The sequence below is a fragment of the Homalodisca vitripennis genome, chromosome 2 (assembly GCF_021130785.1).
Source record: "Homalodisca vitripennis isolate AUS2020 chromosome 2, UT_GWSS_2.1, whole genome shotgun sequence".
Taxonomy (NCBI): domain Eukaryota; kingdom Metazoa; phylum Arthropoda; class Insecta; order Hemiptera; family Cicadellidae; genus Homalodisca; species Homalodisca vitripennis.
The window spans coordinates 176939757-176967623 of record NC_060208.1 but is presented as its reverse complement, the minus strand read 5'-3'; the positions used below and the strand labels follow the sequence as shown (position 1 = coordinate 176967623).

The 27867-nt window shown below is 32.8% G+C and overlaps 1 protein-coding gene and 3 non-coding genes across 5 annotated transcripts in view; 2 read left to right on the top strand and 2 right to left on the bottom strand.

The window, feature by feature from the left end:
- LOC124355084 (regulator of G-protein signaling 20) overlaps window positions 1-27867 on the bottom strand; it is a 403888-nt gene that overhangs the window by 240135 nt on the left and 135886 nt on the right. The window lies entirely within an intron of this gene.
- Window positions 22382-22454, top strand: Trnam-cau. Its single transcript has one exon. It is a non-coding gene; the product is annotated as a tRNA-Met (tRNA).
- On the bottom strand, window positions 25423-25495 carry Trnam-cau. Its single transcript has one exon. It is a non-coding gene; the product is annotated as a tRNA-Met (tRNA).
- On the top strand, window positions 26101-26173 carry Trnam-cau. The gene has a single exon. It is a non-coding gene; the product is annotated as a tRNA-Met (tRNA).

Genomic DNA, 27867 nt, shown 5'->3' with positions numbered 1-27867 from the left:
CTATAGACTTCAAATTTTGCACGTATGTAGAAATAATATTCACATGATTATAACACTAATGTTTACTAAACAAAATGATATAAAAATCAAAATTGATAGCAAAACATTACATTTGCTTATTAGCAATAAATTTCTAATGTTACGCGCTTAGTAACTACTAACACACAGATAAACAAACTCGCAAAATGTCAGAATCTAACATTTAAATTAGAACAAAAAAAAATAAAACGACGTAATATAATAAGCATAACAAAAACAAAAATAAATAAAATAAAAAGAAGAAGTTAAGAATACATAATGCCACACACTGCCGCATTTATTCCTCCTGTTACTATCTAAGACTAGCCACTCTTGTCTTCACGGCTGCAGCCATCCGCGATAAGAAGTCGTAACAGCCGAAGTAAACCGATCCCGACTCCATAATTTATGAAGGCGGAAGGGAATTACAAATGCGATAATCTGTTACAAAAAATTATTTCTTGAATACGGCTGTTCTATGGTGAAGAAATCACAATGTAGATGAAAGCTTGCGCGTGTTCCTCGCGCCTTCGCCAACAGAAATACATCTAACATCGAGTTTTCAGTCCTCTTTAACATTGCAAGTCGAATATAACAAAATGAGATATTTGTATCCCACTTTAAATTGAACATAAAGGGTAAACAATACTTTTGAACCCTTTGCAATCTATTGCTCAAAGAGGCAGTCATTTTGTAGGGTAGCAGAGAAAGTTAAGGAAAACTAGAGACTTCTGAAAACATTAGAAGAATTTATGATGAGGTAAAATCTTTAAATTTTTACGTGTACTAAATGCAAATACCCTGTTACAAGTACCCACAACATGTACAGTCCAGTCAAGTGTGCTATTAATAGTCATTCCCAAGCTCATCACTCTACTACAGTAAGGTAAACAGTACAATTTACTGATATTTATTGTAGAGTATAAAGTCAATAGTATTCAAAAGCCTAAAATTTCCAATTCAATAGTTCGATTAATATCCGAAACGTTACAGTGAGCGTATATTTGGAGGTCGTCAGCATAAGTGTGTCAGTGCTGTATTTTTCATTAATGTTCAATCCAAACAGTAAGGGACTAAAAATAGACCCTGTGGTACACCAGATGTGACAGGTTTCCGCTCAGAGTTTTTATCATCAACCACAACACACTGCTGTCTCCCTCTCAGATAAGATTCCATATAGGAAAGAACCTCAGCAAAAATCCCTACGAGATTAAAGTTTTCAATCAATTGAGAGTAATTAACAGAGTAGATAAAGACTAAAATAGTGTATTGTTGTTTATACATCGCAAGCCGAATGTCACCTGTTATTCGGAGTAACGCCGTTTCAGTTCTATGATACTGTCTAAATACAGACTTATTGAGCTGAAAATATTATTTAATTCATTAAATTGAGAAATTTGTCAATGCACTATCCGTTCAAACCCCTTAGACAGGGGAGGTAAAATGCTGATGTGTCTATAGTCTTTTAGAAGAAAGTGTGATAAGACCTTTTTTGAAGGACGGATTAAAGCAAAACTTCAATTGTTTGGGAAGAACACTACTTCTTATGGATTCATTGAAAATTAATGGTAATAATGGAAGAATATCAAAAAGGACTTATTTGACCACCCTAGTAGATGTATCATCAGAACCACTTGCATTAATACTAATGCGATTAAGAGCCTGCAGTACATCTACCGCTTGACTCGACTGAGTTGAAACTGGGAATATGCATGCTCGATGGGGGACTGGCTATGAAGATAACTGATGTAATTTTGAGAGCCAGAGAAGTATTTGTTTGGGAAAATTAGATAAAAAATAATTTACATAATTCAAGAGAGCTTATACTGAGACTGGCTTACCAAAGCCCAATGCTTTCATTACCCCAAACAACACTATAAGACTGAATGTTAAGTTTTTATCTTGTACTAGTACACCTTTCTCTTAGTATAGTATCTGAAAATGTACGCTGTTACATATTTAACCACTAGAATCTGGAGTCATATTCGTCTGAAGGCGTAAAAAAGTCAGTGACGAAGAAATTCAGAAGTCTTTACAACGTTTGGCTATCAGAGACACCTAAACCACAAATTGTAGTGTATTCCAAAAAGACTTGATCTCTAAGCATGGTGGAATAACCGAGTTAACTACACGTAATGTAGCTACGGTGCGAAGGGTTGATTCCACATACTTCTTTTCTTTTAAAATTTATTCAGATATGTCTTTGTTACTTTAATCTATACAATGGTGTAAACATTTGGAAAATGCTGTTGGATGTGTCACACAACGGAGTTGTAGAGCAGCCAAGTAAGTTGTGAGCCCCCAGATCTCACAATCTAGATAATATTGGCCAAGTATCGTCAGAGTAAGAAACAACTTGGCAACAGCGCGCGACGGTTATTGGCTGATTGAAGAACACGTCACCTGCAAGCTCCAGCTTCAGCGGATTTCTTTCGACCGGCTCATATTTAAACTGCGATATTAATTTTCAAACAAATCAGAGTACAGTTCAAACGCTCACCATTCAGTACGCTTTACGTCCCAGCACATTTTCCTACTACACGTCACTGGGTGGGGTATCTCGTACTTTGATTTTGATCCTTTCTATTTTAAACAAATAGTTAAAAGATAAGAGTACGCCACATGTCGTGTCGCGTAACTAGCTGCGCAGAGGTTATATGCTAAATTTCAAGTATATAGCTAGCATAACAGATGTATGCTATGTCACATGTAAACATGTTACATGGTTGTATTCAGTTTATTTACAAACTTATTTATTCTGCGATTTTTGCATTGCTAAAAATTGTCACTAACATCCATTCAAAACTTTTTTGACACGGACTATCACCGAACTCGATATAAGTTCCTTTTCGATCTATTTTGCGGACAGACAGACAGAAGTTAAATATTTTAGCCCCTCGAGTGATAGGCTTCACTAACGCTCAGTCAACAAGCTAGAAACGAGCGAACTTTCCTTTAAGAAACGGGTTCTGTTAGGAAGCGTTGTAGAATTTCCCCTTCGCTTTTTTCCGAAATGCAGTGGCGAGTTTCATTAATGTGATGTGAGGAAACAGAGCATGTACTGAATGAAACTAACTGAAATGAGAGTCCATTTAGAAGTTACAAATATTATTCTGAGTAAATGTTTATAAATTAATCAATTCTTCCTTTGTCGTTCCTTCCATCTCTAATCCCAGTCTTCATTTCTCCTAGACTCAAGCCGTATTCCTCAGACCCTATAAATAAAACAGTAATACTGTTGTGTGTGCCAGTTACCAATGTCAGATTCTGTTGTTGAAATGTCTACAAAAAACCCAAATTATATTGTCTTTACTTTTTGATTGTGTATTACATTTAGATATTACATTTAATCCTATTCAATTTGGTGTTTAATATAAGGTTATTTTGACTTGGTTTCTTCCTTGGTCAGCAACAATGACAACGAACAAGTCCATTTATCTTAGATTCTCTATAGTGAGATAAGATTGCAATACTGTAGTGTAATGTTTATAATTGTAACACGTCATGTACGTAATTTGCACTTTCAATTTAGCTCATATTATATAAACATTCCTAACGTGAATATATTATTTTGTTAATGGCTCTTATAATCACACATACTATAAATAAACTGCGTAGTTTCAATCCTTGAATTATGGATATTTGGGTTTCGGTAATTCAATAGCAAGATGCTTAGACTCATGGAAACTCTTATTTAATAAAAATTAAACTTAAGTAAGAAATAAATTAGAAAAATCCCTCATATAAGAAAACATTTCATTTATAAAAGAACAATTTAAGAAATCGTTTAAACCTTTATCACAAAAAACTCTCATTTCGTTAAAAGCTGTTTAAGATTGATTTACATAATCCTTGAACCCAAGAAAATTTTTACTTAGGAATAACACGTTCAAGAAATAGGTTAGTTTAATCCTGTCTCACAAAAAACTCACTTCAGTAAAACAATTGTAAGATACCGATTCGCGTAATCCTTTCCTTCAGGAAACCTCACATGTTTTGAGAATAGGGTCGGTCCTATAGTTTAATGAGGACTAGTTCTAAAAATTGAATTCCAACCCCAGCAGATGCGTAATTTATGAATAAGGGCTTTCTTCCTATAGTTCGAACAATAGTGTACTTAAATAAAGCAGGTATTACCTCTGCACATGATTTAACTCTGATTCAAAGATAATATGTTTCCTATTATTTGTCTTTTATCCCAGTGGCGGCATTTTAATGTACAAAGAGTTATTATTTTATTAACTATGGGAAGTATAAAGTACAAACTCTGTTACCATAAAGTACATATTTATAAAGCGTTACCAGTCAGTTAAACTGAATGTTCCTTTCTCGTTTCAAATGGCGGGCTTAAAAATATTTCAAAGCAAATGAGAAGTAAAAAATCATTTCAAAATTTGATACTCAAAGATATTATACTTTCATTCTGATATATTTCATATATACTCTGCGATAAATTGTGTTCCCTTAAAACTACATTGCCTATTTAAAACTACACACGTTTTGACACAAGCGACAACAATATCATACTTATTTTTTTATTTATATACAGTATAGAGAATTCAATGGATAATTTTAGTCGTAACTTTAGTTACAATTATAGAATTGTAACAACATGCATAATATTTCAAAAGAAATATTTTAAGTACGATGGACAGAATACAATGACGTGTAATATTACATAAGGAATGCAATCAATTAAATTTGACAAGGTTTATTTCTTCATTAACAGTTCATTGTGTACTACTACAGATTTTAGTATTAGTTTTTTTTTTCTTCTTCACATGAACCGTCACGTACCGTCAGCGTCAGTCAGTTTAGGGATAAAATCCTCCGACACCATTCATCTTCATTTTCAAGTTGATAATTACCTCAAGTAAACTAAATATATTTTTGTGCCGGATTGTTTAGTTTAAATTGCTATTGTTCTTGCTGTTCTTTCGTTAGCCTCTGAACCATACCCGGCAAAACAAACTTAATTAATTGCTTTAAAAGATAGCGTCTCTAGCCTACGCGCAGGCTGCTTGCCCATGTAGGCTAATTTCCAATAAAATATATATTCAGAAATTACAATGTTTTTAATATTTCTTTACTAATAATACTATGAAAATTACTCAAGGAAAAACCAGCTGGATCGAACTATAGACCGTTCGGTTTTTGCAATCCAAAAGGCTAGCCCAGCAGGTAAATGAATAAAGAACAGTAATAAAATACTTAAAGCAAAATAGAATGGATCATTACTAAGTCAGAACTGCTGTGTTAACCGCAGTATATGTTTTATAACGGAAAAACCCGTTTTTGCAGCACTGCTGTTATTTTTGTGTTACTTCAAGTTGACAGTGTTTCGACATTACACTTCCTGACTGCCTCGCTTGGAGACACATCTGAGTGAACATACCGCACCTAAGTGAGTGTTTGTAGTGGCCCCACATCTCAAGCCAGAGTGCACCGGACACTGTTGGTATACGGGCTCACCGCAGTGATGCCATTGATTTACCCCTTCTCCACCGAGCAGCTCCACACAACCCCGCCACCCCGTAGCCTACTACCCCACACCGCCGCGTTGTACTCGCTACAGTCACTGACCTCAAATGCTCGGAAACAGAGCATTCTATAAATAACTTCTTTGACAAACTCACCTCTGCAGGATTCAGTCCTAAAGTTTGTCAATCTCGCTACACGCTCCAAATGTTTGAGCAAAGTAATGTAAGAGCTTGCCTTCACCGTAGCGTAAAGGTTACGCCGCGCTGTAGCTTTTTAACCATGAGACCACGGGTTCGATTCCCGGAAAGGTCAATAATATTTTTAAATTGGTTTGGATAATATCCCTTAAAACGTCTGGTGCATTAAATTAAGGATCCCATTGGCATAACAGAACTCCAAAAAAGTCTTGAAAATATATGAACTAGGAATTAGTAATTGTCGACCAAGTATTCTTAAAGTCTCAACCCCACGATCTAGAAAAAGCTAAACTTGGTTCACATTTCCTCATGTTGTGTTTTGGTTTCGCTTTTTGATTCCTGTACGATATAAAACTGTATTGCTGTTTTCTGTAGTGAATAATGATCTGGAGAGACGATTTAAAATCCAAAGATACGTCAAAACACTACACTTCAATATAGTATAATGGAGAGTTTAATTTATAAAAACGTAATATTTATGATCAAATAATAATCACAACGTTTTTCAGGGAGTCACGTTTTCCAGGGAGTCACGTTTTCCAGAAAAGCAAGTTGCGTGGAAAATAACTGAACCGAAACACGCCACTCGGTAAAGTGTGTGTTTCAGACTTTCATGAGTGTCAATTACTATTTAAAGGTCAGACACGAAGCATTAAAGATAATTTGCTGAGCAATAAACTGACCCAATGCTTTCAAACTGAAATCAAACATGTTACGGTTCATTGTTAGCTCTAAACAAAATCACAAGTTTCAAACCGTTACGATAGTTTATCGCTTCAATTTATTAATAGTACATTTCTTTTTAAATAGTAAATTTATAATATCAACTACTCTAAGGATAAAAATGTATGTTCTACTACATATTTAAAGTCATGTATCTCATTTCCATATTATAAGCTGGAATAAGGGTTACATTTTCTTATAAATTGTTCATATTTTATATTATGGTTTTCTTGACAGTTAATTCACATGACACTTATTTGTTATCAACTCGAATAGTCAAATTCTTTCAATTCAATCTTTTTAACTGCAGTGTGGATAGTAATCTTTAAAAATAACGCTGTAGATCTGTCGACAGAGTAAAAGTTGTTTTTTTTTTTTTTTTTTTGTTCTCATAGGACAAGAAGCTTATAAATTGAACTTAGTCCTGTAAGGACCTTTGCGCTGCTTCCGGAGTGATAGGATATTCAGAATGGGTAAGGTTAGGGAGTAGGGGCCGCCTCCTATCGAGATCCATGAGGAAGAATTAGGGCACTACATCTCAAAGTCATCCCGGAAGAAGGGAGGCCAGCTGTGAACCAGCCTCTCCAGTCAAAGTAGGCAGGGGATGGCACACCCTTGTTGAGGTTAACAAGAGCCTCTGAGGTAAGGGAACAAACCCCACCAACTCCAACAGCCATCTTCCACAGTAGGCTAGACCTATCGAATTGCCCATGAATCCCAGAATCTCAACACTTGCGGTTAGTGATGTGCCGCTACTGGACATCCATAAGGTTGCCCAGATTGAAGTGGCACATCGGTTTTTGCTGTGCCCAGTGGTGGGTTCAACTGGTAGGTATAAACCAGCCAGAAGTGATCCCTGCTGGGTGGAGTAAAAGTTACGTAATATAAATTTCAACTTTATAGACTGATGTTACTTCCTCGCCTTTTATTAAAAATTTGGTACAATTAAATATAAACTATTTTGAATATAGGCCGATACATTCTTTACTTTGGTAGTCAAAAGAAAAGAAAATCAACAGGGATAAACTTAAAACAATATAAAAAAGATTCCTAATAAAGAATTATGAACACTTTCATAATTTTTTAATTATTAAATTGTCCGACATCCATGCATCGGTTCTTATTTACCCTACATTTCCCCCTGGATTTTTAAAACAAATAGTACGAAATATAAAAGGCGTTGTCCTCAGCCGAGTTTCTCTCGGATCTCCCTAAGGTTGCTACGTATACTTTAACTCCTGTACTGTAATGCATGTTTTAATGGCAAAAATAATTAATATGGTTTATTTTAACACAAAGCACCAACACCAGCTTACAACAATTACCTTTCAAGATGCCTACCTTTCAAGGTACCAAGATGTGTTTAACTCTGGTTGTGTTCAATCTAATTGTATACAGTTAGTCTAACCAAACGGAGCGATTGTTTATCGATTTGCAGAAATCAATTTCAGTTCAAGAATAATTATTCAACCTTGAATCACTACATTTTCATTCAAGAACTCGTTTTACGTTAAAAACAGGAAAGATCAACAAGAAACCCCAATGAATATTAAACTCCACTTCATCTTCTTTTATTTTCCGATATTGGAGGACAACCCTTGTTTTTCCAGCGTTCATTAATTTACTGAACCCCCATTCCGAGACACTAATGAATTCGCAGCCTCGCTTGTACGTCTGTCTGTCCGTCTGTCTTGTCGTTCTAATTGTATCGCCCAGGCGCCAAACTTCTGCGCTCTTCTTTAAATTGTCAAATATTCGAATGTTTTTAATTATAAACCCCATGTATGATTTGTGGCTTTAATAAACGGATTACATTACTATTTGATAAAGATTTATATATTTAGGCAAATATAGTTATTTGAAATATTGATTAAGGTATGGAAACTTATGACACAAATTAGAGCATCTTTCAATAAACTTATTAAAAATAACAAAATCTTGAATAAATCTGAATAGCAAGTATTCAAGTTTGATGTTAATGAAGTTCGTAAACAATTTAGGTCAGAATTCTGCATTTAAATATTTTGTTCAAATTTGTAAGTTGTTTCATAAAATTTTAAACTTAAATTCACACTACAATCACCACTGGTGTATAAGTACATGTTAATACTGATTATAAAACTCCATAAGTCGTTTATTTTAAGTCGATATTAGAATTCACAAAACATAATGGTTTGATAAATTAGTAACCACATTTTGGTAACAAATTAGTAACTGTAATATGTTACCACATTCCAAGAAGAATCTCTGAGTACACAATTAGTTAGTATATATAGTTATTTGCCTTATTTTATAATTTAATTTTGTAACAAACACAAAGGTTAATTATTGCCTATTTATGTATTTCTTCCATTCTAATAATGAAAATGGTTTAATGTACCAAACTACAACTGAGAACTCGTTCCCTTCTTTACGTTATCATGATGATCACAATTATGATTACGACAATTCATAACTTAATTAGGCTATAATTGTGGCATAAAACTTACTATGTATATCCTAATAGAGCGTAACCAAGAGAAAAAATCATATTTAATTGGTTTTGAATTATAATCGTTTTAAACCGTCTGATCCAAGATATAATAATTCATAACACACATAATGACAACATGATGAAGAGACATAACTATTTTCATTTTAATCTCATATTCTAATATTATAAATGAAATAACTAGAAAATTAAAATCTTATATATTTGGTTTGATTATTGTGTATACCATCTAAAAGTGGTTATAACAACGGCTTTTTCATTTGTTTTGTATATGCTTTCGAACAAATAAGTTACCAAATTTAATGGTTTTAGGGAAATGTGCGTATCATGAGTTTTGCATATTTAAGAGATTTAAAAATTCATTTTGAATGTTCATTTTATTTTCCCATACACCAAAGACATCATCAACATACCCTAACCAAATTTTGGGTTTAATACTCCAATTTTCAAAAGCAATATATTACAGCAGAACTTGACGTCTCGGGATCTGACAGTAACTGCTTTATTGTTCAGGTGTCAAATATATGTAACTTATGTTGTGTCCCGGTTCGTTTTCCTTACGGAGCTAGATGTAATGTCAATGTATCTGGTTTTGACGTTGTACATTTTTTTTAACTTCGAATTTGGTGAGTTCATTGCTATGTGTTTAATTGTTACAAATTTGTGTACGCTTAACTGTTGTGTAATTTGCTGCATAAAAAAGAGAGCAGATCATAGGTCTTGAAAAAATTCAGTTTCTTGTATGTTCGGAATCATGTTGTCTTTACACTCGTATCTGTGTAATTAGGGCCTCTGCTTTTTCATCCTGAGGACCCGCTAGATTCATATTCGAGCTCGGCATTTTTTCACTGCTTCATTTTATCAGATATTTACCCTACGCTTAGCCTGAAATAATGTGATATGCGGTTTTGTGCAAGAGTTCCACTACATCCATACAGTTATCTAACATACAACGAAGAAAAAGGTCCATTATCATTTAATCCTTTACACATTTAAAATTTTGATGAAAGCTCTTTGACTTTGAATTAAACATCTTGGAGCATTGGAAAAGGTTTAATTTAATATCACTAGTAAATAAATACAAATTTTCAAATATTAATTTATTTCTTGCGAGGCCTTTGATTCCCTCATCAGGCAACTTTCCTGAAATTAAACTTAGATTATATTTATTGTATGTATTTATATATTTATGTATTCATGCTTACGTGTGTTCTGTATTTATAGATCTCTATTGAGCGAAATGAATTTGTTACTAAATATACTCACTTGTTTGGAATTAATTCGCTCTCAGTTTAACAAACAAGGGTGGATGTTGCAGAACGAGATGATGCGCGGTTGAGGCCACAGACTAGGGGAGACAGAAGGGTAGTCACGCGCCTGAGTCGCCCTAGTGACCCAGATAGGGCAATAGCGACACCCTTTGTCTCCCTAGACATACAACCCTTCCGCTAACTGTCCCGCCAGCAGCTTTGGCGCCCTGCCGCCACTTGTCGCAACAACTTCCTCGTACCCGAAGTAAACACTGGCCACTTCAGATTGCTCCACGTGTTTCGGCTGTACCCGCAGTTTGGGCAGTTTAATTGTTGTGCCTTTTGAAACTTCAAGATTTCCATATACTACTTCTATGAGCAGTGGAAATAACATCTGAAGATTATATTGTTTTGGCAGAGAATTACTGGAAGCTCAGCGGAAAGTATTACTGTTACAGTATCTGAATAAATGTAAAGTACTTAAATTGTTTATCGCTTGAAAAATTTGATACTTTTCTAGCTTTAGCATATAAAAGTAATATTCATTTTTCTCAGCCACCATAATAATTTTATTTCCATCTTAAAATATGGAAACTATTTTATTTAGTTTATTTTCTCTTATTTTTAGTAGGTAAAGGTTAAAGGTTACTTGAGTGGTTTTTAAGGTTTAAAGTATAGAATGAATTAATTATAAGAGTAAACAATAAAAAAGCAAATTTTTGCGGTGCGAACTCAATAAATAATTAATGAATTAAAAAAAAATATTAGAGCATAATATAATAGATTGTAATTAACCTCCTAAGAATACTAACATCGAAATCTTTCAGAAGGCGCAAGATGCAAAAACAATGCATATTGTTTTTGCCGTTTAAAATCGAAGGGGCAATAGGAACGCACCTATTGTTAGGAATTTACTCAAGGTGTCTATACTATATACTAATATAGTATATTACTCTAATAGTAAGTGTGATCTCCCACTAATGATGTCAAAAAAAAAGGATAATCTTATTTAGTAAAAGGATAATTAGTACTACAGTAGTTTTGTACATTTCATTAACGTATTAAGATAAGATAAGATAATATTAATGCTTTATCTTTTATTCCTCAAGGGTGATTACCACTACTGCATGATTACTAGACATTATCCATAATAAGTATAAAGTATAAGTATTACTTACGCCACTCAATATGCCATAAACGCGCAAAGCGTTGGATTTTTTGTGAGAGGACTTTTTTCAGTCAGAAAAAAATGTTTTTAATCATATCCATTCACTGTTTTCCTTAGATATGAAAATGTATGATTTGGTTATTTATATGTTTAAAGTCAAACAAACAAGCCACCTATATTTCGATTTAGTATAATACTACCACCATGTATAAATATCAAAATCTACACTTTAAGGTCTGTTTTACAAGCTGATTCTTTTCGACTAAAAAGATTGTTGAGTAATACAGAGAAATCATTAGGTAATGTGACAGTGCTTTCAAAGCTATTACATTTATTTGCAACTGGAAGAAAATTACAAATTTAGCAAAAACTACAATTATTTTGCATTACTGATCTATAAAAGAATACAAATTAATTAATGGCATCCACTGTGTTGAATACAAAATTTCAAGATAAAAACTGTTGTGAAATCCTCGAATTTTAGGTAGAAATGTTTGATTAAACCGAGGATGTTTTATGGTAATATCTTCAGTTCTGATATTGTATCGCTAATTACAGTTGAAAAGTGTTACAGAGCAACACAATGGAGGGCGAATTAAGCCCAAGTTTCAAGCCCGGAGCTACATCTCGGCTCCCGGTAAAATGGCATTGATTCATTCATTATCTGACAATACAATTTCTCCCTATCCTTACCGAGATATTTTACACAGCAGGCGATCAAATACTCTTTAAATAATAATATTAAATTACATTAATGTTTGTAATAAATATTAATTACTAGTTTAGAAGTTAAACTATTATGTTTCAATAATTTCTAAATTTCAAATAACTCTCGTTAATATAGTATTTCACAAAAGTATGTCACAAACATCTGTGGCTGATAGGACTTATAATTCTAGGCAAATGTGTTTCTTATCGGCTAGCCACCCTTAAGATTATTTTTTTTTAACTAAATATTATTTCCAAACAAGTTCAGCTCAAGATATCAAACTTTGCACATACATTATGATTAAACTTACTACACTGCACACTATATGCAACTATATTGCATATATCAGACAAAACTGAGCTTTTCTTTACCCTGTAACAACCTACATGCTAGGTTTGGTTTTTGTAATTTTACTATTACTAGAGATAATAATTCTCTTGTTAAAAATACAAAGTGTAATGAGGTTAGCATTCAAAGAATACATTTCTCGACCTATGTTTAAAGAAGTTTTTGGTTGTATTCATGAGTACTATCAGCCACATAAGTTTGTTATACCCTATTTTGAATGCCCCGTGTATGTAAATAGTAATTATTTAAAAGGAAATACCAAGAACCGTTGCTCCAATTCCAGTTAAACATATTCAATTTCAGAACTGCATCTCAATTGGTGTTCAATTTAAATTCCACCAACATTAGTTTGTATAATTACTTTGTTCCGGTCTTGTATAATTGCCAATTAATTATGATGTACGTTCTACTCTAAGGTTTAAATGGTTAGTGTTGTCAGCTTATTTTCTTATATAGTGTATTACCAGCAGGAAATATATCATATTTATGATACTTTCAATTAACTTGTTTCAAGATTTGAAGTAACCAATGGTGAGCCTAGCACAAGCTCTGGAAGAAGAGGCTAACAGATGATTTGTGTACTTATTATTCAAACTGACTCTCTGGTAGTTCGACGTATGCCATCTGACACTGTCACGGACTTGACTAGCGCCTGTCTGAATAGATCCAGTGGTACATTGGTAAGATAATGCAATCATCCATTCATTCATTTCCGGTAAGTTCAGTTTCTTATAAGACGCAATGCACAATTATAATATAACTTCAAAACACAATTGACATTATAGGCTCTTTCAGCGAACATAAAACCATATACTTACGATCTTTATGAATAGTCTGGAAAAGTAGCGAGTATCCTAGCAACCTAGCCATTAATTATAACTATAGATTGTATGGAAAATAATCATATTCTTATCATTGTAAATTTATTGTCAAAATGTACAGTAATATGAGCTATATTACCAAGCTGGAGACTAAGGTAGGTGTCTACTTTACAGGGAGATATTGATGTATTGTAGCTCACGTTACAAATAATATTCCCAGATCTCATTCATAGATCATTCATAGTTTAAAAGTTTACAAAGTAAGTAAAGGAGGAAGGGAATATGAATGAATGAATCAGTGCACAAAACGTAAGAGCTTTATGATAACTTTTAGGTAAATCCGCTTAACAGGGCCCTAACAAAACCTGAGTGAAATAGTATCAGTTTCCATCAATGCAATAAAACATTACTTTGTGTATCGATAATACTAAAATACTCTCCTGGAAACGCATTATGAGACAATTAATGGATAATTAACGTAATTGGAGTTTGTATCATGGAAAAGATTAACTGATAAAGTAAATTCCAAAACAATAGTAAATTAAAAGTTTTGGCTTAAAAAACATTCTGCAACACAAAGATAAAACAAAAAAGGCTTAATTTAATATTGAATAATCTACAGTATTATAAATACAGGCTTTTTAACTTCTATATTCTTACCCAATGGAAAAGATTATTTCCAAGCTGCTTACATATAATATAATACACTCATTTTATATAGTGCCAGAATATATTGTAATTCTGTTTGATTTTATAAATTACACTATAATATTTTAAACAAATGGCTTCATTATTAATATTTAAACACTTAAGTATAGATTGAAGTTATTTAATTATAAAAAAATTTGAAATTTGAAATAAGACAAGTCGACATCTATTTTATACGTTTTCATATTTTATACGTTAAGCGATTTTATTTTTCAAGCTCTTTTATTTCATGATCTACATAAGCAAATTGGTTGTTAAAATTTCAAAATTTCAACTATTTCCAACGTACATATGTAATAAAGATTGAAATCAATAATTTCTTCGAAACTTAAATTAGCATTTAAGTGTGTGTACAAAATTTAATTCTATCAACACGGACTAATGTACGTATTTTATCTGATTTAGTTGCTTACGTCAATTAACCTGGAAATACTTCTGGAGTATTGAGGATAAAGCATCTAATAAAACAAGAAAAAATATCGGTCTCACTTCATAATAAAAAAATCCTATTCTAAGTTAAGTTAAGTAAATCTACTTAAAGTAGTTTCAAATCGAAGTTATAACAGTCTGTTTGTACAATAAGAAATACATTACTGCATAACCTTAAATGTCTATGTAGTTTGTGATAGTATAAACTAAAGTGATAATATAAACTAAAGAACAATTTAAGTGTTCAATTCTTATTTCATTAAATATTTATAACTGATGTTTTTACTTCTTTTAATTAATTTGTATACAATATTTTCACAAGATATTGGGACAATTTAGGAAATGATATCAGACACTAAAAAAAGCAAAACACTCCATACGTACCATACGTAGATTCTATCTCACTTTGTTTAGTGCCTGTCTGACCAAGAGTGTTTTTATTGCATTTTAAAAATGGTGGTCCTTTAGACTTGGCACATACGTTGGCCAATTAAATGTTTACTACAAAAAAATAATATACATTTCAAAATGGTCGCATTTAAAAGTATCACATACATCCAAACAATCTCAAAATCGTTGAGTCAACAAAATGTTTCTGCAAATTTAACTTATAATTCAACCATAAATTTTGTATAAAATAAATTGTAAAAATTAAATGAGTTGCATAGCAATAATTCTTAATTTTTAATTCATTTCTTATACCAGAAATGTTTTTATCAATACGGATTTATTTGATTCAATGCAAAAGTTATTATGGCGGTTTTATTTTATCTGATTCTCGAATATTTTGCTCATCAATAAAGGACTAACATTTTAAATGATAAACTTTTTATACATTTTTTTTATTTGTCTGCGTTTAAACTCACCTCCCACGGCTTCAATACTATTTATTATTAACTTATGTCAAATAACGCAAGCACATTTTTTTCATCTCCAAATGCGTTTAAAAAATAGTGAGTTTTTTACTGGATATATATTAAATGTATGTAAAAATGTACTTAAAGCTTCGCTAATCCATTAGGTATCAACATAAACAAACAAACGTGGACGTTTGTGTATACACAAATAAACAAGAGAACACGAAGCCAAATTGAATGCACGTTGGGGAAAACTACGATGAACGGCCAGTGCTAATTAATTGACCTCTTGGGCAATACCTACTCACTCAATCACGGATAGTGCGGCCAAAACTGGACAAACAATCGTAAATTGATTTGTTACCTGCAGTAGTCCGTGCCTATTCGTGTTATACGAGTAAAAACTTCCCCTTTTATCTTCTCTCTTAATCGGAAACGCCTCATTCGATTTATTTATTTGACGTTAGATTATTCGAACATTTCAAACCGGTTGGTTGATTGCAACAAAAGGGAATACCTGATACCTGATGTCTTCTTCATTGACCAGCGTTGCTGGATTGAAAGCGTCACAATAAAATAAATAACTAACTAAATACTAAAACGTTTTCAGTTCTGATAAGAACAAACAAGTCTTGTTATTTATATGCTTACTTTTATAGATGTCTGTCTCTGTGTTACTCAATCACGTAAACACTACTGAACAGTTTGTACTAAAATTATATATGTTTATTCTTAGGGTTCCTGGTTAATATACAGGCCTATTTTTCAATTTCTCCGAACTACGCCCCGGATCTATAAAGTTGCGAAAAATACCATCTCTGTCTCTAAAGTTGCATTGCAGCAGACAAATATTAGTAATTGAAAGAGTCTGTTAAATGTAACAAGCTCTACTGAATAAACATTGTTTGATGACAGCTTAACCCAATGTTTGATTAATTTAACAACTAATTTCAAATTGTTTACATTTATAGTCTTGAAAGCATAAAGTAAGCTGAACAACACTTCTTATTTCAACCTTTTAAGTAACGAAATTAGAAATTTGAGTAATAGTATACTTTCAACTTTACATTTTAGCAAATATTAAGTGTCCATTCAGTGTAAACTTCTTTGGTGTAACCTATATGTTAGCAGAAAGTGATAAATTCGGGTTCGAGAGTTCCTTATGTATTCAATCGTACGTTTGTATATCTCCAAACTGAAGTCTATTTTATTCTTATTTATATTTGGTAACACGCGGAACAGTTTTTAGCGAAACAAAATGTAATCTTTCTCAGAAAGCGATTTCAATATACAAATTGGTAAACAATTGTATTAAAAGCGTTATTTCTCTCAGCTATGTTTTCTTAAAGGTGAAAAATATCAACATTTTCTATACAGTTTGGAATTTTATATTTATCCTTGCTGGCACCAGGTCTAAGAATTAGATCGATTTTGAGGTTTACGCCATCGACAGTAGAGTCTGTGCTTTTGCATTGACAGTTTTTAATTAAGGGACTTCTGCTTTTTTTTGATACTCCTCTATTTTATTCCTTTATTTTGCCAATACTGCAGTTTTAGCGGGTACGGCGGTTATCGTGAGCCTTGTAGATACGAATTAAGCAACGTCGAGCTCGGCTGCTGCTTGGATGGGAGATCGCCTTGCAAGCAGCCCGCCTGCTCAGCCATTGGTTGTGGTTCGGAAGTCGCATTTAAGCCGTTAGTCGCCCAGGTTAAGTGGTGTTACAGAGTGCTTCTTAGTCCTTCGCCAGATAGAATAATACATTACTTTACTTTACTTCTGTGTAACGTCACATATCTAGCTTACAACTCACTATTCTTCATTATACCTTCCAGTTCATACAGTTGCTATCTGAGTCATTTCAAGCGTTTAAGCTTTTAAGCTCCATTTTGTGAAAGTGTAACACTTATGATGCTACTGAATATAAATCTAAGCGGAATGGGCTTGTTCATTAATGTAGGCTAAATGTATAAATTATTTTGGAAATTAAAATTTTTCTAAGTCCTATATCCCAGACTCAATCGAGCGCCTTTGCACACATATATAAATATAAAATTTTGTAAATTTGCCCAGAACCGTGTCTAAAGATCCAAACCAGTTTCACCCTTCCAAATTTCTTTATATTCGATCTCGACTGCGCTTTCTCGTATCCCCTATGGAAACTCGCTAAGGGGTACTGTCCTACATTATCTACAACACGATGTGTTTCTCGCACTCAAAGTTGCTGAAAGGCCGCGCCTGAACTTGAACTGTCAGCGTCCTCGTAGGGTAACACGTGCGACAGTTAAATGGGTTAAACTTAAAGTAGCAAGTTTCACAATCAGCAGTTTGTTGCAGCAGGTTCTCCAACTCACGCTGTCGCGTTGTTACGCTGATAAGATGGGATAGATGTGGAACAAGTTCAACCCCTACTGCAACTTAAACTATTTCAAACTCATTTTCTTGCATCATGCTGAAATTTTTAGATTCAATTTTTATCACTTATAGAGCGTATTCAACAGTTAATAATAAACATTTTTCCTTGTAAAATGTTTTCTAAAATCGAACTTCTCCTGTGCTAGGGCTCCTTAACGTTTGGCCAAATAAATCCTTTTATTAGAATCTATTTAAACTACGCTATTCAGTAACACTTTTGGTGTTTTAGGTTCTTAATTTTGCGTTTGAGTCTAAAGAAGTTTAGAAAAATGTCTAACTAGAAATGGATTTTCTGCCTCTTTAATTAAAGCATTTTTCAGTTAATTTTTTGCATTACAATTGTCTCTAAAATTGTATTGCAAACAAAATTTTGTTGAGCTAGGGAATTCTTAGACGATGTAAAAATAACCTGATGAAAATACTTATAGCTCATTTACTGTAACAATATGAATATTATTTTATTATTGGGTTATAAATATCTATATTTAATTTTATCTACTTCAACACACGAAAGTAAACAAATATAAAATAGAATAAAATGTACTACGTGTTATACTAAAATGTTACACATTAAAGTGAAAAACATTATTCTACATAGTACTACCTATATTTTAAGGGAACTAAATTTGGAGACTCGTTCCATATTTTCAAGAAACCATACTTAGTATATATATATACTTTGTAGTATACTATAACAACTTAAAGTATATATATATATATATATATATATATATATATATATATATATATATATATACAAGCCACTTCCCCTATTTAGGTTTGCATGTATTCAGGATATATTTCTCAAGAAATTGCTCAAAAGCGATAATACTTAAATGTACAAGTATACATCATCAATTATCTGCATTCAGAAAACAATAACTGTATTAGCAATGGATTTGAAAAATATATTCGTACTTAGTATTTAGTTAAATTATATTATATAGACCTTTAGTTATTACGTTAATTTTGATTTAATCATGTGTTATTAATAATAGAACAATACTTCGAAAGTGTAACTACAGATATTCGGACATAAAAGTTCAACGGAATCAACAATTGGCCCTACTCAAGGTTCTTTCTTGGGTTTAGTATTTTTAATATTAATTTGAAATGACTTAAAGGGCAAAAATTAACTATCCTAAACTGCAAGGTTTGACTAACTTGTCTGCAAAAACAACAATTTTATAAATCAACAATTTTATGTATATTTATGACATTAAAATTTAGTGCTTCATGTTCAAATAAATATTTAAAAATCTTTAGTATTTAAAGTTTGCTTTTGGATAGTGACTAATGAGGGAAAATAATACCCATAGGCAACAAATATGGTATTAGAAGAAAATATTAATTGTTTGTTTTGTCACCTCTGTGATTAAACATTAATCCTCCAAAAGGAATGCATATGTTAGAAATAAAAATGTATACTATATTAAACTTTTATTTATACACCAATAAAGTGTGTACCACGAAGTCTCGTGGAGTTTACAAAATAATAAATAAAAAGTTATTATTTCGTTTCCACCTATTTAAACACGCATTTAATGTTCAACTGGCGGAAAATCGGAGAGTAAATAATGTACAAGTCCAAGCTTTATGTATACTTCCCACTCCTATTTTGTCAATACTTCAACCTTTCACATTAATAAAGGTTGAAAGGTTAAACAAGTGCCCTGCTAAACTTAACAAAGTGGTTGTATGTGTAACATAAATGTGACTGAACTGATAAATTTGAAACTTACAAGTCTGTTTGCCCTTATTGTGGTATTAATAATAGATTACATTTAATCTTTTAAGTAATTTTTGAATTCTGATTTTATTTTGCACCAAACCATGCAATTAGGGGTGTACCTCTTTTGTGCTCTAAGGATTTAATATCAAGGTATATTTTAAACACTAAAATATTCAAAGGATTATAGTAATTGATGTATAATGTACGATAAAATCCTATATAATGGCATAAAATTAGTCCATTATGTACTAGAATAAGATTCAACTTACTAGTTTTATTTGAAAGCACATTCCACACAATACCTGTAAAAAAGAAATAAAGAGTTAGAGTTACTAAGACAATTGTATATCAATAACTATGTTTATTGATGGGTTTCTATTCTAGGCTGATGTTGTCTCAATATTCAAATATAAATTATACGATATAAACAATAAAAATAAAATCACCCTTTGGGTTAAATAAGAACGTTGTCTGTTGTTTTTAGGTAATTATTTGCGGAGTGTTAGCGAAGTGAAAAGTTATCATTCGAGGGGCTGCAAATGTAATCTATGTCACTCTCGTCACAAGCCCGAGTTTGAAAGATGGTGTTTAGAAAAATGATGTTTATTTTTTAGTTTTGTGGGGCCAAAACATTTCAGTTTTTAACATAAAAGCTAAACTATTGTTTGTTTTTTATAATGTCATATTTGTGTCTGACTGTCTTTCCACGCGATAACCAGAAAGTTTTAAAACTTGAACTAATATATAGAAAGTTTGCATAAAATTCCATTTCTATGAAAGCAACCTCGAGTTTGAAGATAGTGCATGACCCACCGTGGGATTTGGCTGAGCGTTTGTAAACATTTTTATATTGCTCTTATGAATAACGATGATGGCAAGGAGAACATTCCAGAGTAAATACATTGAGTACAATCATATAACATCTTTACTTGTAACATAGTAACACATATGGTCTAATAAAATCACCTATAGACTTGAACTTTTGCATGCAACCTCAATGGAGCTTTGTTACTACGCGTCCTACATTCCTACGTTGCTTTATTAAACAGCTTCACAAATTATACAATCCCTAAGAAAAAGGAACCCCAGTTAAATGCAATTATTAAATTAATATAATTACTTACCTATAGTTTGACATTATCTAAAAATGTATATTTTGGATTCATAACTATATATTTTTATTTTGCAGTCTGATGTTACCGAGAATAAGGGTGAAATGCTTCACAGTGCCCGTCGTGGGACGGGATGTACGTAGCAGGCTTATTTGTTACAGCAGAGCGGTCATTTATGATGACTTTTAGGGCTCTCTGTGGGCCAAAAGGCCATATTGATTACTATATATCTTCATCTTTTTTTTATTTAGGATACCGGAGAGAATACCCGAGAAGAACTACAGCAACATTATATTCTTTTAAATTAAATGTTTATAAAGGATTAGATCAGAATTGTATGAATTTATTTTTTTGTTTCAATTAAATCATGTTTTCTTTGACCTCTTTGTTTTATGTTAATGATAGTCAGTGTTTGTTTTTAATACGTCGCATCTGAGTAGGTTGGCTGCATATTACTGGTAAACCTGTTTTTGCATTATAATGGAAAATATAATTTGACTATTTCAACTACTCAAAACTACACCAATACACAAGTTGTATAAAAAGGATAAGAAGTATTCTTATTTTGTATTCTGTAATCACTTTATTTTTAGTATATGTCTACTTCTGCTTGTAAAAGTAACTTCATCCACTTTAAGTAACATACCTTGGTATATCTCATTGTAAGTTAATATAGTTAGTCTTTTCCACAAACCAGATTTTCTCTCAGTAACAGCAACTAACACTTTTTACAGATCAACCATAATGTCATCAACGACCAAAAAATACAATGGGGTGTCTTATAACAACCCTAAAACATTATTTCCGAATTTGAACTTAACTAGGATTAAAGAGCACACCAATCATATTATTCCAGTCCGCGGTCCGAGGCGAAGGTAAGGCGGGGTAATCATCTAAATGTAGCAGGCGGAAGCTCTTAGTCTGGCAAGTTAGTTATTGGTCCACTTATTGATCACGCTGCTCGCTCGCTACGCGTTATTACGTCCTTCAGCTCAGCTCTCTCGCCATTTACATCTCACCCTGCCGCTACCCCGCTCCACCGCCCTCTCCACCTTCATTAGATTTACAAAGTGGCGTGTTCCTGTAATCCCTCTATTTAGAGGTCGGATTGGACATAGAATATAATGTTTTTACAATGGTTTGAGGACAGAGTGAATTTTTTTACCGATCTTTTGAAGTACGGTTCGTTGTTTTTGTAATATTTGACGATAGCGTATATTAGTTTTGCGATGATTTGTTGATAGGGTGTATTAATTTAATAATGGCTGAGGATAAGATTATTGTTTTGATGATGAATTTAAACTAATGTGTACTATTTAGCATTGTGTTATGCTATGAATGATTTCTTTGCTTTAACGATTTTTTATAGGATAGGGTGTATTTTTATGATGGATTCAGGATAGAAAGTATTATTTCATCTTGTTTTGACGAAAGGGTGTATTTTTTCGACAACGGTTTGAGGACAGTGTGTATTGTTTTTACTATGCCTTTTAGACTGTTATGTATTGTTGAACCATGTTTTATGCTGAGGTATATTGTTTTGATGATGGTTTAAGGATAGGGTGTAGGCTACTTTTGTTGATGTTAGGACACGTTGTTTTAAGAATTAATTGAGGCTAAGCTGTATTGTTTTAATAATGGTGTGAGTTTAGGGTATATTAGTTTGGTACGTAGAAAAGACGCACTGTTTTGAGGTTGGGTTGAGGCTATGTTGCTTTGTTTTGAGAACACGTGAATTGAAAGTGGAGGTTTCAAATGCTAAGGTTGGTGTTATACAGGAACGCCTATAATAAAAAGAAGCCTTGTTGGTATTTCCAAATAACCTTAGGACGCTAAATGGATGGAATGTTTAATTATTCTAGAAGTATAAACACATTGCCCAATATTCTAGTAACAGGACTGATTTGCAATTGTAAGGAGAGAAGCCTCGGTAGCGCAGTAGGCAGCGCGTAAGTCTCATAATCTTAAGGTCGTGAGTTCGATCCTCACCCGGGGCATGATATTTTATTCTCAAGGGCGTAAAAGTGAATAAATAAGTAGTATAGCGGTATTGATTTATAATGAATTTTTATTGACTTTTAACAGCTTTTTTTAACTTATAATGTAAGGAGTAGGCAACGCATATGTCTCATAATCTTAAGGTCTTATCCTCACCCAGGGCACTTAAATTTTACTATTTTGTGTCACACGTAGACTATTTACCTTTTATATTGGATACATTAGACTAATATTAAATTATTTTTATTGTAATCCATTTTTACTAAATGATCATATAAAATTAATTAATGTATAAAATTTGCTTATTACGTTTAAATTCACTGAATCATGTTGGATTGCATGGCATATACCCTAAATTGTCTGTGAACCGTTCTAGTTTGTTTAAGTAAGGCTACAGATACTCTCGCCGACTTGGTCATTGAGACAAGAGTCCCATTCTGTCAAGGGTCTCATGGTGCATACACATGGCGACACGTTTCCCTTAGCCTTTCAACACTAACGACCTTTCTCAAAGATTTGGTATAGAATGATATGTAGTCGTTATGTAATTTTGAATTGCTTCATTATTTGGGCAATATACTTTCTTGCGTATAATTTTAACCTATATTACTAACGGAAAGAATTTAGTAGTACTATTCTATATGAATAGTGGAATACACATAATTAAGTTCATCAACGTTTCTACACATTTTGAAATATTTGAACTTTAAAAACAGAAAATAAACACGATCAATGGGGTAAAAACTATAGACAGAGATTTTAGAGATTTTGTTGCTGAACACGAAACAGCAATATACCTAGTTTAAGTGACACTAGCCGTCAAGCACAGCAAGTCTCTATAATCCAATGTTAAACCTACGTTGTGATTAAATTTGTTTTAGTCTGTTTGCTCTTAAACTTATCATATAATTTCAGGTAGATTAAGAAAATTCATAAATTGTATTATATTATATGTGGCAACAACAATCTTAAATTAGTAAAATAAAAGGTATATTTAACACATCAAACTATATTGTATATCTGTTACACTGTAGGATTAAAGCCCTTTCTTATTATACAGAACATTGAAATATTTTTCATTGTACTGTATCGGCCAGTTTGATCGTTTAATGCAACAACATTTGGGTTTGATGTTCTCCATACATAAAGAAAAATACATTTCCTTTCATATGCATGAGAAACAGTTAAAATTTATGAAATATAATCCGCTACTTTTGAAACAGTTCTTTAAGGACCAGTATGTCTAATGGTCACCGTTATGTGAAGATTCTCTCCCTAAAGCTAATTGTCCTCGGAACCAAACAATTCCCGTATCTGGGAACATTAATTCCGTAAGTATCTGATCTCTGAAATCTCCGTCTTTAGGAAAACCCCATCTTGTGCAACCAATTGTTCTCTGAGTCCCTGTCCCGGAGATTATCCATTGTCTGGACCAACCCTTTTCAGTCGGTTCCTCCCTCTGAAACCAACAAACTGATCTCTTGGACACCGTTGTTTGGGACTAATTGGTATTTAAGAGCGTAAATTTTATTCCAAGAGTGAACTACTTCGAGGGCTCAAAGACTTCTGGAATCTGCAATTTTTAAATATGGTTTTCCAAAGTGAAGAAAAATAATTATTTGAAAACCACACATAGCATAGTATTACAACTGATAAACAGGAACTCATTTATATTATCAAATTAAAAATATTCAGACTACAAAGTGTTATTTGGTAGTTTTATACACTATTTTCTTTCTTTGGATAACTCGTCCCGAACAGGAGGTCGTCAAGCGGCCGCACTTTCAAACGGCCGGGTCTCTTCATTTTTAACCCACTCTATTGACGACTGGGCGAGGATCACGGTCAACACTAATCAGGAAAGGGATCTCCAAGGCATGGTGCTGAAGAATGGCGATAGAGGAGAAATTTATAGCACACTGACTATTTGGTGGGGGAGTGTTTTCGCCTTTTCAGTACCTAGCACAGTTTGACAAGAAATACTTTACTTCTGTGCCAACATTTTAAATAGGAATTGTCCTACTATAAACAAACCCGTTTACTCAAATTAATATAGAGTTTACTCAAAGTTGGTATGAGTGTTCTATTAACAGTAGAGCCTAATGGAAGAACTACTTGCTACACAAATTTTTAGAACAACTAACTACGTATTATATTTTAATATGTTTTAATAATATATATTTAAAATATATTAATAATATATTTTAATATATATATATATATATATATTATTTTATTATGTTTTAAACCTTAATTAAAACGAATAATTTTCTTGGCGCGGTACAAATTTGTATTCAGTAAAGTTATGTAGAGTATGGATATAAAGGGTAAATGCATATTTTTACATAGCTATTACGAATTTATTGCATGGATTTTAAACTAAGCATGCCCAATTAACCAAAGAACCCAGTGTGATACTGAGTATCCCTATGTGGTGATTATGGTGGCCAGGGGCTTAAAACAGGCAAGTAGTTTAACATAACCGTGCTTTCCATCAGGACAGAATTTTCGTAGGCTGAAAGACACGGGTGCTCAGAAGAACCCAAAATCATCACTGTACTAGAACACAAATAGGATGATAGGATAACTCTTACAGGCCAAGAATTAGGAAGATATTGGAACAAAACCCCATAGACCAAAGACACCAGAACAGACAGGCATTTGGAGATCTTATTGAATGAAACCTCTTGAAGTATTGAGATTCCATGAGCAGGGAATTATAAAATGGGAAGGAATTCAAAATTCATAATAAATCACACTAAATATGAATATTGTAAATTAAATTATCGTTGTAAAACAAAAAGTTATTGAATATACAAAAAATAGTTAATTACGAAATATTTATTAACTGTTATTAATAAATATATTATTATTGTAAAAAAATAATAGGTTGAGTAGGAAAAGAAAAACCCACTCAAGCACTATACTACCATTTATGCTTTCTTAGATTCTTAAAATAAAATGTAATGCCCCGGGTGAGGATCGAACTCACGACCTTAAGATTATGAGACTTACGCGCTGCCTACTGCGCTACCGAGGCTTGAATACTGAATTTACATTATCATCTCAGGGTGCACTAGTAATTTATTCATTTATTACATACAACGTATTAAAAATTTTCTGCAAAGCAGATTTATTATGTATTTCTTAGTGCTGATTGGTTATAAAAGTGCTGGACTGAAAGGTTTACCTAGCGTAGATTTCAGCCTACATTCAGATATTGTTACACATAGGAAACTAAAAGAGGGCCTTATAAATGTTTATGACAGTTTTTTCATAAGAGTTTTGGTAGTAATCATCTGTCATTTCAAAACTCATGATCATTGGTGACTGATTAGAACTGCTGAAAGTAACGATTTCCGATTTCTCTATCTAGTTTCAGACAGTAATATAACTATTATTTGTGCCTTCCACGGTCGTTTTTTAATGTCCAGATGTTAAAAATTTAATCTGTGAACAAAACTATCATTTAATATTATAACCCTTTCCATATACTAGGTAAACCTTTCAATACAGCACTTTTATAACCAATTAGCAGTAAGAAATAAATCATAAATTTGCTTTGCAGAAATTTTTCAACATGTATGTAATAATTCAATATATTACTAGTCAACCCTGAGATGATAATGTAAATTCAGTATTCAAGCCTCGGTAGCGCAGTAAGCAGCGCGTAAGTCTCATAATCTTAAGGTCGTGAGTTCGATCCTCACCCGGGGCATTACATTTTATTTTCAGAATCTAAAAACTCGTAGTATAGTGCTTGAGTGGTTTTTCTGTTCCTACTTAACAAATTCTTTTATTTATAATAATAATTTATTCATTAAACAGTTAATAAATATTTCGTAATTAACTCTTTTTAATATTTAAGTTATTCTTAAGGCTTAATCACCAGAGAATGGTAAAAAAATTGCATTTAATGGGGCTGCCATGATGACATAAATGAATGCGGAGAGTTAAAATGTGGAAGAACTACTATCACTGACCTTACAATTCTTTGCGAAACTCTAAAAATCCAAGTTCTTGCCTTCTAACACGTTTCGTAAAACATTATTGCACAAAATAAAATGATGCGTCAATGTTATGATCGCCGTTATTAGTTTTGTAGAAGTATTAAATAAATACAAATTAAACTATTTAACGTCATCTTCAGCTATGAATCACTCACGTATTTTAAGATACGTGACTGAATAAAAGTGTTCTCCTTTCTTCATTTTACAGAGCTCAAACCAGTAAATCTTGCATATTTTGTAGACAACACCTGATACAAAATTCTGTATAATATAATAGTTATTTACAAGAATTACTGTATAAAAATTTACGATCCGTTTTGGATTAAATCAATGTGATCTAATCCCCCGGATTTGCTTCAATCAGGTCATAGATTAAAATATACTAAAGTCGTGTTAGTCTAAGAAGCGATCTTTCGATACATTGGTATAAATATACATTAACTGGAAGGTGAGGGTGGGCACTACGCCCACGTAATGCGAATTGCCTGACTTCACGCAGCATCTGCAACTCTGTCGGGCATTTCATTCCACCTGCAGATTCATATGGCTTCGTGATAAACCTGTAGTAATTTTTTTAAGCCGTGAAGATGACACACCCAAAACCACCAAGAACTCTACGATGATCAAATCCCACACCAGGTGGTGTCCTCGACGAGAAAGTGTATAAGTTTGTCGATCTCATTCTCCCGATAAGATGGCTGAGCCAGTCTCAACGAAAGGATGACTTGACTCTTTGCGGAGTTCAAAGCGTGCAACGACACAAGAATTTACTCGTCAACTGAGTACCAAAGTCAAATGTCGTTGCCTCTTCTGCAAACTATAGACATATATAAACCAAGGACTTACGGCGTCCTCCTTCATCGTCGAACAACTGCTCTGAACTCACAAGTCAACCACGATCAGGCTTAGTCGTAACCCTTGTAATTACAGAGTCAATAACTCTTGATTCTACCATCGTATTGTTTCATCGGCAAGTCTGTTCCAGTAACCAACTCGATTCTCATCCTCTTAAGTCGATAGCCAGTTTACAACAAAGGATTTATTACTGATAAAGAAAACGATCGTCAGCCACGCTTGATTTTGTGGATGAGGAGCTCAAAATGAGGGGTATTGAAAGTGTTAAAATGATAAAACAGTAATTTTTCTCAAATTATATTTTTTTCAACTTGATGCACTCAAAACTGACCGTTACATATGTAAATAGTAATAATATTAACTACAGATAACGATATAAAGAGACTGAAAGTTGCTAACCTAAGAACCTATGTATGGTTAGCTGACTGAAGTCTGACGGTTGTTATTAAGTATGTCAATATAGAAAAAATATTGTTTTTTGAAACCCTATAATTTCATGTGTGTATCCCTTTTCATGCCCTGCCATTCAATCTCCACCAAATATATA